This window comes from Dioscorea cayenensis, chromosome 21 (assembly GCF_009730915.1).
Source record: "Dioscorea cayenensis subsp. rotundata cultivar TDr96_F1 chromosome 21, TDr96_F1_v2_PseudoChromosome.rev07_lg8_w22 25.fasta, whole genome shotgun sequence".
NCBI classification, from domain to species: domain Eukaryota; kingdom Viridiplantae; phylum Streptophyta; class Magnoliopsida; order Dioscoreales; family Dioscoreaceae; genus Dioscorea; species Dioscorea cayenensis.
This window is the reverse complement of record NC_052491.1, coordinates 426,540-441,326: the sequence shown is the minus strand read 5'-3', so window position 1 is coordinate 441,326 and position 14,787 is coordinate 426,540. Positions and strand designations below refer to the sequence as shown.

At 41.6% G+C, this 14,787-nt stretch overlaps 1 non-coding gene across 1 annotated transcript; it reads right to left on the bottom strand.

The window, feature by feature from the left end:
* Positions 1–11,608: 11,608 nt before the first annotated feature.
* On the bottom strand, positions 11,609–11,715 carry LOC120252641. The gene has a single exon (XR_005534098.1). It is a non-coding gene; the product is annotated as a small nucleolar RNA R71 (small nucleolar RNA).
* Positions 11,716–14,787: the final 3,072 nt, after the last annotated feature.

Sequence of the window (14,787 nt, the reverse complement as noted above, 5' to 3'; positions counted from 1 at the left end):
TTGCATTAAGCTCCATGGAGAGATAAACCCCTAGTGGGTACTTGGATGATTGTGAACCCTAGGATGTATTCGTTTCATTGAACTTCATTATTATGCTTTCAATAAATTGATGTTTATTGTGAGTTCCAACCTTGAATGCTTGATTGTATGAACATTTCCCCTAGAGTGACACTAGGGTTGAGAGTTCTTGTTGGTAACCTTGTGAGTAAGTAACACACCACGAGCGTTAGACAAAGCTAGGTTGGAGAGGGTTGAGAGGGTGAGTCGAGAGGCATGGGAGCGTCCCCTTTTCCCCTCGGGCGTGATAGATTCTACCTCCGTTCCTTGAGTTCTTTGCGGCCATAATAGAGTGAATGGTCTAAGGGATGAACCTCAGCTGGGGCCTAGTTGCGCGTGCAATGGAGTGAAGCGTTGAGAGGATCTTAGTATCTAGGGCTTAATTATGGCTAGGGACATTCCATCTGGACCAAAGGGTTAGGTCTATATTTAGGAAGAGATTTGTCACTTGGAATCCCTAGAGTTCATTGCAACTCTATGCGAATGCGAGGTGTTGAGATTGTTCGATTTCTCCTCCGGGACATGTATAGAGTTAGACATAGTTGACCTTAGATTTGGGACTATGTATGTAAGGATTTCCACGACTCACCATTGCATTGATTAGGAAGCATAATAGAGAGTTCTTGCACTGAGGCGATTATCCTAGGTGAAGCATTATCCGAGTACCCCATCTTTATCGATTGCCTTACCCTCTTCTTACTTTTTGCTCTTTCACTTGTTGTTTTTTATTGTTGAGAATTGAATCAATTTCACACTTATCACTATTGATATTCCACATAGCTAAGAATCAAATTAACTATTTTCAATCCCCTACTCACGTGGATTTGACCCCGCTCACCCGGGATTATTACTCGACAAGCCCGTGCACTTGCAGGGGATATAAGCAAGGGATCTTGTCAATTGCTTTATCTTGCATATTTTTCATGATTAGTGTACATTAAGGGCAATGTACAACACTAAGTGTGGGTATGGGTGTATTTCATGTATTAGGATCATTTGCTACATGCTAGTGTTACCTATGATGGCTTTGTTCATTCTTGTAAGATTCTTTTTAGCTTGGACTAATGATTGATGTGAGTTACTTGTTTCAATGCTTTTATTGAACTCTGCTTTTTACCCCTAGTATTGTCATGTGCACTCGATTTTTGTCGATGCCCTGGGAATACCCAATGTGACTACTCTCTCAACTCTCTTGTATGCGTAACACACTACTTTGAGTACTTGGCCTTAGAACACTAAGTTCTTTCCTTCAATGGACTCTTAAGAACTTCTAAGTCTTGTTGAGCTAATCCTAGTTTTTTTGTCATGTAGAGTACTCGAAGATGTGATCTTGGGTGAATGTGATTAAAAATGAAATGAAGGAAAAATAAAAAGAAAGAAAAATGAGTCTATGTCAAGTATTCCTCCGCTTTTTGAAGCATGAATGCGTCTATGTAGAGTGTAATCGAGTAGTTGGGTGGCTCTTGTGCCTAACCCAAAGCATGTGCACCCTCCAGTAAAGATTTCAAAAATGATTTTCTTGCAGTCTACGTTAGTCGGACTCGAAAAAAGAAATGAATGATGAAATGAAAATAAAACCTAGTGATCCTTTTGAGTACCTACCAAAGGTTTTTGAGTAGAAAGTGGACTTAGTTTTCAAGGTATAGAATTAGAAGGATCTTATTTGGCCATTGAAGTAGCACTTAGTAGTTTAAGACTTAGTATTCTTTGTAAGTGCGATGGATTAGCATCTAGAGTCTGTACTCGATTGAAGTCCTTAGGCTAGACAAGATCAGGGCATATGAGATATAAGATTTACTTACACGTACGTATATATAAGGGGTGAGACACGATATTTTTATTATGCTTGTTGACTATGACTCAACATCTATGTATCATTGTCCATTGCTTTTGGAGTCTTATATTTACTTGGTGCCAGAGGTAATGCATTTAGCCACTTCTCAGTCTCTTTGTTTTTGATGAGTTGTTTGCTTGGGGACAAGCAACGCTTAAGTGTGGGGATATTTGATAAGTGTCTAAATGTAGATGTTTTCATGCATATATCGTATTCACTTTGCATGTATTTTGTGAGGTTTGATGCCCGTTTTGCGCTTAATCATCTATTATTTCCTTTGTAGGGCACAAGGAAGCCATGGAGAACAAGAAGATATCATTTGGGTGAAATGAGAAGAAAACAAGAATTTCATACTACACCCATACTACCCAGATATGGGGGCCATGTAATCTGAGGACTGGATTGATTTGGAGTGTTCGCCCAGATTTCCATACTACCCGAAAGTATGGGGGCACAGTATGTACCCTGTATGGATCATGAATCTAGGGTTATTGGTGCTATACTGACCTCCATACGACCCAGATGCCTCGGGGGTATAAATACCAACTTTTAGGGCAGAAAAAAAGGGGACTTTTTGGATGGACCTTTTTAGCCGACTTTTGGGAGATCACTTGGGAGATTTTGGGTGACCTTGGGAAGGAGAAGAAGGGCAAGGAAGCTAGAAGATCATTCAAGGCCAAGGTCCAAGACTCTCAAGGCAAGAAGGCAACATCATTCAATGGGAGATTTACCACGATTTGAAGGAAGGAGACCCGCGGCTAGAGGAAGCGTCATTTGGCATTCCTTTGGCGGGGAAAGCGTCATTCGGCACATTCTTCACCTCCTCCTTCACCATTTCATCTAAGGAGTGTCATTTATGCTTTTGTTTCATGTTTTTGCCTCGTTGTATTGCTTGTTGTGGGATGATGACACACTAGACCCCCAAGGCCACTGTGGTGTTGGTGAAACCTTGGGGGGTTTTATCATGTATGTTGGATGATAACTTGTTAATTCCATGCTTGGGTAATTTTTGAGATTTAATCCATTGTTTTTCATGCTAAGTGCTACACTAAGGAGAAATCCGTAGCTCTTTTATGAATGATGCATGTAGATGTAACTTGTTCGCATGTATTAGGTCATGAATGGATTAAAAGGGGATGCTTGTATCATCACCGAGAAATCATGTGTTTGGTAGCCCTCCATGTAGGTTTAATCCGAAGAAGAGTAGGTTTAATCCTAAGTGAGATTTCCTCGTACTCAATGCAATCGTAGGAATGTGGATTTTTAAGAAATTCATGTCCATGTTCAGTATGGATTAGGGTTCAATCGCGAGAAATTGGGGGTTGTTCTAATCTTGGAATCTCATGGTCCATTTTACCCTTGCATCTTTTAGATCATCATCCATGTTGCATGATAACCCCTCAAGGGGATCCTCATCCATAGGCCTTTGCACCCTCATTGATTTTTCTTGCTTGATTATTGCTTGTTCTCTCTAATTTGCTCATAATCTTGTTTTAGCTTTAATTACATTTAGTAGAGTAAAAATCCATCACTTGAGATCTTAGGCTAGATAATAGCTCGGCTGAGGAGTAATAGGAGATCCTTAGCCCGTGGAATACGATCCTCGTGTCTTCACGCGAGGTATTACTTGGCGATCCCGTACACTCTGCGGGAAAGCAATCACATTTGCATATAAATACGGAAATATACATCAAACCATATTCTATTTGCATATAAATACAGGAATGCAAGTAAACATGTTTCTTTCAAAATAAATAGGTATAACCATTCTAGGTTTAACCATTTCAAGTAAATTTGTACTCAAAATATGTATCAAGGAAACCAATTTATCATCAAATTTATGTGATAAAACACATGAAGAAATACTTTAGTACTCTTATTAAATCTATGCAATTATAAATTTAACCACTCGACGAACCAGCTGGTCTAGTCCCCGAGGCGCAGCGCTAAGCTGCTCGGCAGTTCCTTCCCTTAGAGGATGCTTTGCCACCTAAATACACTTGAGGAATCCAAATTCTAATAAACATAAGAATGATGGCCAAAAGAAAATACATGAAAATACAATTATACATGTCTAATACAAAACCTTAGGGTTTTAGGGCAAAAAACATTGTCATTTTGTACCCAAACGACTTCAGAATGGAATAACCCTAGTCCCAATGAGTTCAGGGCAAAGAGAGCTTCAATGTGGACCAAAGAAATACCAGAAAAGGCTCAAAAGTTTTGGTGATACAGTAACTTTGGGATTGCTGCAGTAAACCCGAACCTTACAAATGATTTTCTCTCACTTTACAACATCAAACGATGGAATATCGCCACAATTTTTCATGAATAACTATTGATAACATCAAGGGCTTCATTTTAAGCCCCAAAAACTCCCCACAAATCATGGAAAAATCTAAGGTTTTAGTCTAGGTTTCTAAACAATGAATACAATGAAAATACGGAAGAAATATATACTAAAAACTCGGATAAAGGCTCTTACCTTACTCAAGAGGATATGAGGAGTAAATTTTCGATGTTGGTTCGCTGGAATTGGTCGCCGGAAATAGATTCTATATTTTGAGGGTTAGGCCGGCATGAAGAAGGAAAGAAGAAGGAAAAGAAAAGGATTTGGATATTAACTCTCGGCTGCTACAGTGTCAGGTTACTACAGTGTGGACGCCTATAGTGGCATCCTTGCTACAGTATCGGGATGCTACAGTACCAGACAGAATCAATAATGTTGGGCTGCAAAAACTACAGGAATAGGCTGGTTTAACTACACTAATGTGCTGCTACAAATTTTTTTCTTTTTCTAAATTACTCTATTGACCCTCTAACACAGGAATGGGAATAAAATTCAAATGACCGAATTGCCCCTGTTTTTGCCAGGATTTTCACACACAACTTATAGTGCAATCATGTAAAGATGCCACTAGTGCAAAATAACCATTTTACCCTTAATGCACGATCCATATGGCCCGTGTGGAGCCATATGAGCCAAAAAGCCCCTCTCGCCGAGGGTTCTCCCATCGCTGATGGCCCCATATGGGGGGCCATATGGGGCCGTCTGATGACTGCAGAACCTCCGTGCTCGTCTCGGGATGCCACCATACGGCCCAGATAAGGCCGATGTAACCATTAAAAACCAATAAAAAAACTTGAAAACCTGCCACAAATGATGAAAAATGATATAGCAAGCTCAAAGACTCCTCCAAAAAAATGAGTAAATTGAATAAAAGCGGCGATCTAGTGCTTGAATTAACACCTAAATATGAGTTTCTCAAGAAGTTGCACAAATATACCACAATTAAAACGATGAGAGCACTATGCCAAGTGTGTGAGCATGAACTTATTCAAAAGTAAAACAAGTCTAAGAAATATGAGAATTGAAATGAACTAAGACATAGAATACGAAAAATGCAAGCAAACACCACCGAACACTTGGGTTTGCCTCCCAAGAAGCGCTTGTTTAACGTCACGAGCCCACGACATACCTCATTCCTTACCTCATGGGGGTTTAAAGAGTTTGATGCCACGGTTTTCCTTTATAGCATTGTTATTAAAGTAAAATTTTTAATCAACTGCCCATTGACCTTAAAAAGTGCCGTTTTTCCGTGTGGGTTACCTCAACCGGCTCCATGTGGGAAGACTTGAGTAACCGTGTATGGACCTGACCAACGTGATCTTAGCTTCCCCGGAAATAATTTCAGCCTGGAGTTGAACAGTAGGACTTGATCGCGTTCATGAAACTGCTTAGGGTGCTTGATGCGTCTGTCGTGGTACTCTTTTACTTTTTCTTTATAGAGCTTTGAACTCTCATATGCCTTGGAGCGCCACTCGTCAAGTTCATTCAGTTGAAGCTTCCTCTTGCACCCTGCAAGAGAAGAGTCAAGATTCAGAAACTTAATGGCCCAATAAGCTTTATGCTCGAGCTCAACCGATAAATGGCAAGCTTTTCCATAGACTAGTCTATATGGAGTTATTCCAATAGGAGTCTTGTAAGCTATTCTGTATGCCCAGAGAGCGTCATCGAGATGTTCTGCCTAATCCCTTCGATTATGAGATACAGTCTTCTCCAGGATTCGCTTTAAATCCCTGTTTGACACTTCTACCTGCCCGCTAGTTTGTGGGTGGTAAGTTGTTGCCATTTTATGGGAGACTCCATAGCGCTTCAATATCTTAGCGAAATGGGCATTACAGAAATGACTGCCTCTATCACAAATGATAGCCCGTGGTGCACCGAACCTGGAGAATAATTTCTTCAAAAACTTTACCACCACCCTCGCATCATTTGTTTTGCAATGTTGAGCCTCCACCCATTTAGACACATAATCGACTGCCACGAGTATGAACTTGTATCCATGGGAGCTCGAGAAAAGGTCCCATAAAATCAATCCCCCACACATAAAAAACTTCACAGGCTTGGTTCCAATTTTAGGGCATCTCATCCCGATGAGATATATTCTTGACTTCACCGACATCTATCACAAGCTTGAATGAATTTCGGGTGTCATGGAACACCGATGGCCAATAGAAACCTGCATCAAGAATTTTTCATCGTTGTTCTATTCAGCATCATAATGGCCACCCGAGTGGGTCCCCAAGTGGCAATGCCTCAAAATGCTTAGACCCTCAGCCCTAGAAACACATCTTCGAGATACCTGATCGGAACAAACCCTGAATAGGTATGGATCTTCCCGAGATGTAGTGCTTGAGGTGCGAAAAAGAATTTCTTCCTTTGTTGATATGTAAACCATTTCGGGATGACCCTACCAACCAAGTAATTAGCGAAATCGGCAAACTAGGATGGTTCCTTCTCTTCTACTACGGATATTATACAAGTGTTATTCAGGGGAATGAGTCATTAATGTCCTTGTCTCTCATAGTTTACGTGCTAGAGCCCTCCAAATGGGATAAATGATCATTTCGTAAGATTCTCTGCTCCCCGCTTGTCCTTAATCTCCAGGTCAAATTCTTGAAGCAGCAAGACCCACCTAATCAAACATGGTTTGACATCTGATTTGCTAAGCAAGTACCTTAAAGTTGAATGATCAGTGTACACCACCTTTTTAGAAAGAACCAAATATGACCGGAACTTATCAAAGGCAAATACCACGGCAAGTAGCTCCTTTTCAGTCATAGTGTAATTCGCTTGGGCTCCCGTTAGAGTCTTACTTGCGTAGTAAATGGGGTGGAAATGTTTGTCCCTCCGCTGACCAAGCACTGCCCCAACTGCAAAGTCACTTGCATCACACATCAATTCGAATGGGGAGTCCTAATGCGGGGCTACCATAATCGTCCCTGAATTAGTTTCTCCTTGAGTGCCATGAAGGATGTCATGCAGTCATTATCAAACTCGAATGTGACATCCTTTTCCAATAACCTCATTAGGGGTCTAGAAATTTTAGAAAAATCCTTGATGAATCTTCTATAGAACCTGGGATGTCCCAAAAAACTTCTTATGGCCTTCACAGAATTTGGAGGTGGCAATTTTTCGATGGTGGAAATCTTTGCCTTGTCAACCTCAATTCCATATTTCAAAATTTTGCGCCCCAAGACTATCCCCTCTTGGACCATGAAATGACATTTCTCCCAACTTAGCACAAGTTTGGTCTCTTGACATCGAATGAGGACCCGCTCAAGGTTCTTGAGGCACACATCGAATGAATCACCAAAGACGGAAAAATCGTCCATAAACACCTCCATAAAATCTTCTACCATGTCTTCAAAAATGGTCATCATGCATCTCTGAAAGGTGGCCGGGGCGTTACATAGCCTGAAAGGCATGCGGCGATAAGCAAATGTGCCATACGGACAAGTGAACGTAGTCTTCTCCTGATCTTCGGGGGCGATGGGAATTTGGAAATAACCAGAGAACCCATCCAAAAAACAATAGTAGCCATGCCCAACTAACCGCTACAGCATTTGGTCATTGAATGGTAGGGGAAAATGATCTTTTCGGGTGGCATCATTCAATTTTCTATATTGTATACCCTCCACCCGGTTGTTGTATGAGTCGGGATTAACTCATTTTTCTCATTGGTGATTATGGTCATTCCCTCTTTCTTTGGAACCACTTATGCAGGGGCTAACCCACTCACGTCATCGATATCGGGTAGATAATGCCCACATCGAGAAGCTTGATGATTTACTGCCCGGACCACTTCTTTCATATTTGACCGAGTCTTCATTGTGGCAAGGCTTTGGAGTGCGTGATCGTCCGTCATTAGAATTTTTATGAGTGCAAGCAGGATGGATTTATCCCTCTAATGTCAGCGATCTTCCAAGCAATTGCTCTCTTGTGTCTCTTTAGTACATCCACCAACCCATTTTTCTGCTTAACTGTTAGGTTTGAAGAGATGATGACCGGAAGTTGTGTATCTTCTCCCAAGAAGGCATACTCGGTGTTCGGGGTAGTGTTTTTCAACTCCAAATCTGGTGCTTCCTCGGTTGACGGCATCAACTCTCGTTCCAAAAGCCCATCACCTTGTTCGGATCCTACCTCTTCTCTGAGACCCGCACTCTCATCGAGGCGTTATGCGTACCATGAATACAAAGTTCACAACACTCGGCATTATTTCCAAGACCTTCATACTGCCCAAACTGTTGCCCCAAGGTGCACACCTGTATCCTTCCTGACACTTGGCCTATTTCAGCACGGTCTTCCAAGGAGGGATTCATGGTGGCAAAGCGTCGACCCACGGTGGTCAAAACAAAGCTGTCAATTGGTGATATGCTTCCTTCACTCACCGATGGTGTTCCACTTTTCATAAAGGTCTCAAACATCGTGTGCCAGCTGCAACCATCAAAAGATATGCTAGAATCCCCAGATAGCGACAGAGTATATAAATGGTTGTCTCGCGGGTGTGAAAAATGTTGCTGAGTTTGCAAATTAATCCAACCATCAAATTTGTGTACGCAGTCTTCCAACTTGATGTTCGGATTAACCATGATGTACGAACGAGACAGACGTGTCATGCACCGTACCTTGCAAGACCAAGAAAGATGATAGAAAGTTAAGATTAAAGGAAAAGAAAAATAAAAATAATAATAAAAAAAATAAGTAAAGAATGAAATGGCTAGAGTAATAATCTAAAAGTTTCCTAGAATTCCTTAAAGTTCCCCGGCAACGGCGACAAAAACTTGATTGCTTCGCTGCAAGTGTACGGGATCGTCAAGTAATACCTCGCGTGAAGACACGAGGATCGTATTCCACGATGCTAAGGATCTCCTATTACTTCCTCTCGAGCTATTATCTAGCATAAGATCTCAAGTGATGGATTTTTACTCTACTAAATGTAATTAAAGCTAAAACGAGATTATAACCAAATTAGAGAGAACAAGCAATAAGCAAGCAAGAAAATCAATGAGGTGCAAAGGCCTATGGATGAGGATCCCCTTGAGGGGTTATCATGCAACATGGATGATGATCTAAAGATGCAAGGGTAAAATGGACCATTAGATTCCAAGATTAGAACAACCCCAATTTCTCGGCGATTGAACCCTAATCCCATTCTAACATGGATAGGAATTTCTTCCAAATCCACATTCCTACGATTGCATTGAGTACGAGGAAATCTCACTTGGGATTAAACCTACTCTTCTTCGGATTAAACCTACATGGAGGGCTACCAAACACACGATTTCTCGCCGTGATGATACAAGCATCCCCTTTTAATCCATTCATGACCTAATACATGCGTGCAAGTTACATCTACATGCATCATTCATAAAAGAGCTACAGATTTCTCCTTAGTGTAGCACTTAGCATGAAAACAATGGATTAAATCTCAAAATTACCCAAGCATGGAATTAACAAGTTATCATCCAACATACATGATAAAACCCCCCAAGGTTCACCAACACCCTGTGGCCTTGGGGGTCTAGTGTGTCATCATCCCACAACAAGCAATACAACGAGGCAAAACATGAAACAAAAGCATAAATGACACTCCTTAGATGAAATGGTGAAGGAGGAGGTGAAGAATGTGCCGAATGACGCTTTCCCCGCCAAAGGAATGCCAAATGACGCTTCCTCTAGCCGCGGGTCTCCTTCCTTCAAATCGTGGTAAATCTCCAATTGAATGATGTTGCCTTCTTGCCTTGAGAGTCTTGGACCTTGGGCTTGAATGATCTTCTAGCTTCCTTTCCCTTCTTCTCCTTCCCAAGGTTACCCAAAATCTCCCAAGTGATCTCCCCAAAGTCGGCCAAGAAAAGGTCCAACCAAAAGTCCCCTTTTTCTGCCCTAAAAGTTGGTATTTATACCCCCCGAGGCATACGGGTCGTATGGGGGTCGTATGGGTGTCGTATAGCACCCAAAAACCATAGATTCGCGATCCATACGGGGTACATATGGCCCCCATACTGGGTAGTATGGAAATCTAGGTAGACACTCCAAATCAATCCGCTGCAACATTGCATACGGCCCCCATACTGGGTAGTATGGGGGTAGTATGAAATTCCTGTTTTCTTCTTTTTTCGCCCAAATGATATCTTCTTGTTCTCCATGGCTTCCTTGTGCCCTACAAAGCAAATAATAGATGATTAAGCGCAAAACGGGCATCAAACCTCACAAAATACATGCAAAGTGAATACGATATATGCATGAAAACATCTACATTTTGACACTTATCAAAATGGAATATGGTTTGGTGTATATTTCCGTATTTATATGCAAATGGAACATGGTTTAATGTACATTTCCTGTTTTAAACATTGTATGATGGATTCTTTGAATTAGAAATTAGAAAGAATTATATTGTGGCATTCAGTTTTCATGGTGATGGCGGACTTTAGTCCGACACTGCAGTGTGGGTTTCCACAGTCCGGCCTGATGTGAGGTGGCGTGGTTAACCCTGGTTTACCCTGGTCATGAGGTGCGCGGAGCCATTGACAAGGGGTTCTTTTATGTGAGAAACCCGGGGTCACCACACGGGGATCTCAGTGGCCAACACAAAGGAAAGGCAACCTTTTTAAATTTTAAAAAAAAATTTTAAAAACTCCTTGATTGTCACGGTCACGATTAGTGTGGGAATTGTTTTAGGCCAGTTTATTCTTTCGAGCTATGTTCATTGTGTTTTAAAATGTTATTAGTTTTTGATGAACCTTGTGTTATTTGTTAATATGTTGAATACTTAGAATTGATTTTATATGTTACAATTCATGTGGAATTACTATTTGAAATACTTTATCACTCTATTACATCTATGCTGACTCTACTCACTGTGTAACATCTGTTACTCACCACTCCCTTTTCTTTTATCTTTTCAGACAGTGACATTGGACAGAGTTGTGCTATGCATCAGTAGAGTGACTTATCTGAACTTCTTGTTTAGGTTTGTTATAGTATGCATGTAAAATTTATGGAACCACTAGACTTGACCTTTATATGCTATTCATGTATTTGTATTTTTTGGTTGTATCTAAAACCTTTGTTTGTTCTATTGTTGATGCTACTTGTGTTTAGGGTCCCTAGTGTCAGGGAACCCAATTGTGATCTTATTATTATTTTGTCATCTAGTTATGTAATTGTGATAACAGGTTTATATTGAGCCTTACGGCGACCTGAAGATGGGGCCGTTGTGGGACCAACTTCTTGTCATCGTGGTGGTTGCCACGTGCCCGATTAGGTTTAGGGCATGACAACACTCATTACCTTGAGCATCAATTACCACATGGGTGGAGATGGTAGAAGCTTTTCTTGCCCGTTATTTCCCTCCCGGAAAATCTACGAAGCTTAGGAATGAGATCTCATCCTTTGTACAATTAGAATTGGAGTCTCTATTTGAGACGTGAGAAAGGTTCAAGGAGCTCCTGAGAAAGTGCCCGCAACATCAATTCCCAGAGTGGATGATTGTTCAGACCTTTACAACGGTTTAAATCCGAGTACAAGGCAACTCTTGGATGCGACAGCAAGAGGTACCTTACGTAGCAAGACCCCCGATGAGGTCCATCAACTAATTGAAGAAATGTGGTTAAACAACTACTAATGGAATGCTAGGTAGAAGAAGAAGGTGGCCGGCCTCTATGACATAGATGTAGTAACCTCATTGGCGGCTCAAGTGGAATCATTGAGTAAGAAGTTAGATCTCCTAACTTCGAATAGAGTAGCGGCCATGACTACTTGCACCGGGTGTGGTGGAGGACATGCTCCCTCCAATTGCCCGATCTCTATTGGTGATGCATCTTCTTTTGAGAATGTCGATTTTGTAGGTAATACTATGAGGAATCAAGGAAACCCATAAAGAAACACCTACAATCCGTGTTGGAAAAGTCATCCCAATTTCTCATGGAGCAACCAAGGTCCACAAAAGGCCATGGTGCCACCGGGTTTCCAACAACAACAGCAAGCCCCAAACATGAAAAATAGAGTTTCAGGTTTGGAGACCCGGATGAACGATTTGAAGAAGGCCTTAACTAGGTTTGTGCTATCATCTGATACAAGGTTCCAATTAGTGGAAGCTACATTTCGCAACCACATCGCCTCTTTGCATAATCTAGAAAATCAAGTAGGGCAGATTGCCAAGTCCTTATCAGAATGGCCACAAGAAAGCTTGCCGAGTAACACTGAGACCAACACTAAAGAGCATATGAAGGCGATCACTTTGAGAAGTGGTCATGAGGTTAAGGGTAAGCTTCTGAGTGAGAAGCCCAATGAATACGCACCCAAGGTTATAGAGGTTGAGAAGGGAGCAAGCAAAGAGAAGGAGGTGACACCCCTACCTTTCAAGCCAAGAATCCCTTATCCCTCTAGATTGAAGAATGACCAAGGGGATGAATAGTACAAGAAGTTCCTAAGTTTGTTCAAACAACTCCACATCAGTATTCCTTTTGTTGAGGCATTGGCTCAAATGCCTAAGTATGCAAAATTCTTGAAAAATTTGTTGGCCAACAAGAGGAAGTTGGAGGACAGTGCTTCAGAGACCTTAGATGGTTCTTGCTCGGTGGTGATGAAATGGCATTTATGGACTTAGGGCCCAGTATCAAGAAGAAAGACCCGGGAAGTTTCATCATTTCGGTCCATGAGTGGTTTGCAAAAGAACCTTCCTTTCACCCTCAAACACAATACTCGGTCCATGAGTGGTTTGCAAAGTTACTTCCTTCTTGAAGTATTCAATGAAAGCCTTATGCCTATTTAACCAGTCCATACCAAGTATGGCATCAAAATCTTGCACCTCCAAAGGAATCAAATCTGCCTCAAAATCTACACCCTTCACTTTGATAGGATATATCTGAAAAACTACCTCCCTGATAATCTCTTCACCCTGAGAAGTTTGGATCAAAACTTCACAGTCTAATGGGGAGGCTATCCTATCAGCATGACATGAGAATGCAGTGCTAACAAAAGATCTATCTGACCCTGAGTCTATCAAAACATATGCATCATGTTGAAAAATGGATACAGTACCTACAATCACGTTTGGTCTATCCTCAGCTTCCTAATTGGTCATGGCAAAAACTCTGGTCTGAGAATGGGTCTGAGGTTGTGCTGTTCCACCTCGTGGACTATTACTAGCAGTAATTGATTTGATTGGGGCAATAGGTGTAGAAGCAGTATGCGGTACACCCTTGGATTGACTCTGTCGTCCCACAAGAGGAGGTGCTGACTTTAGTGTTCCACGGCCTAACTCTAGACATGCTGACTTAAGGTAACAAGTCTGCCAACATTGATAGCATCTGCGTGGCTCATGGCATGGACATGAATGACATCTATTGTAGTTCTAGCATCTGGGAACATTTCCAGTTGATTTTCCTCCATAACTACCAATTGCAGATGTAACACCTTTTTGATTGCCAGCTTGCCCTGATGGCGGTTTGACTGAGCTGGACCCTGAAAAACTTGAAGAAGTATCCTCACTATTGCTGTGCTTGGATGCCCAAGAAAAATCCAGATTTCTTCTCTTAGCTAGATTTTCACGAATGTGTTTAGCTTCAGGAACCAATTTCTCAGCACTCAATGCCAACTGAACCACTTCCTTAAAGCTTTGACTCTCAGTAACCGCCATCTTCTCTCTGATACTAAGGTTCAGTCCTGCCTCAAACTTAGAACATAGAGCTTCTTCACCACCAACAATTTTAGGCATAAAATTTGCCAATTCCTTCAATTCTTCTTCATATTCTGCCACTGCCTTGCTTCCTTGAACCAATTTCATGTACTCTTGCTGCTTCTGGTCACGGTGAAATAAAGTGTAATATTCTTCATCAAACTCATGCAGAAAATCTGACCAAGTCAGTGGTATATCTGTACGACCCTTCAGAGTTTCCCACCAGATACTTGCTCTGTTCTCCAAAAGCCTAATTGCAACCTTTAGTTTCAACTCATCTTCTATGCCCATATCTTCAAAAGTAGCAAGCAACCTCTTTAACCATTCCTCAGTAGCCATGGCATCACTTGAACCATCAAAAGCATTACATCCCAACTGTATTGCTTCATTTAGTTGCTTGGACAAAATTACGTTCTGACTTATTTTACTGTCTTCCACTAGTGCTTGTTGAATTGAAGATAGTGGGGGTGGTGGTAGTAGTGGCACAGACACTGGCTCAGTATGGGGATGTCCCCTAAACAGGCTCTAATAACCAAGGAAGTAACAATATTCCTGATATGTCAGCTGCCAACCCTGGGCATCCCAATATGCCTTAAAGCTTTGGAGAGCTTCAGGTGGTGGTGCTACTCCTGGGGTTACAGTCTGAGGTATAGGGCCTGGAACTCCAGGAGCATGCACTGAAGCTGCCACAATAGGCTCATGTCCTGAACTGACTTCTTGCCTAGGCGAGAATAGGGTTGAGCAGGAGTGGGTTCCCTAGAAGAAACACCAGCTCCTCGACACGTACGTGGACGTTGTGCTGGCATTCTATCTGAAAAGAATAAGGAAAGACAAATTTTAGACTTAACTCCTATATGCACTTATGAT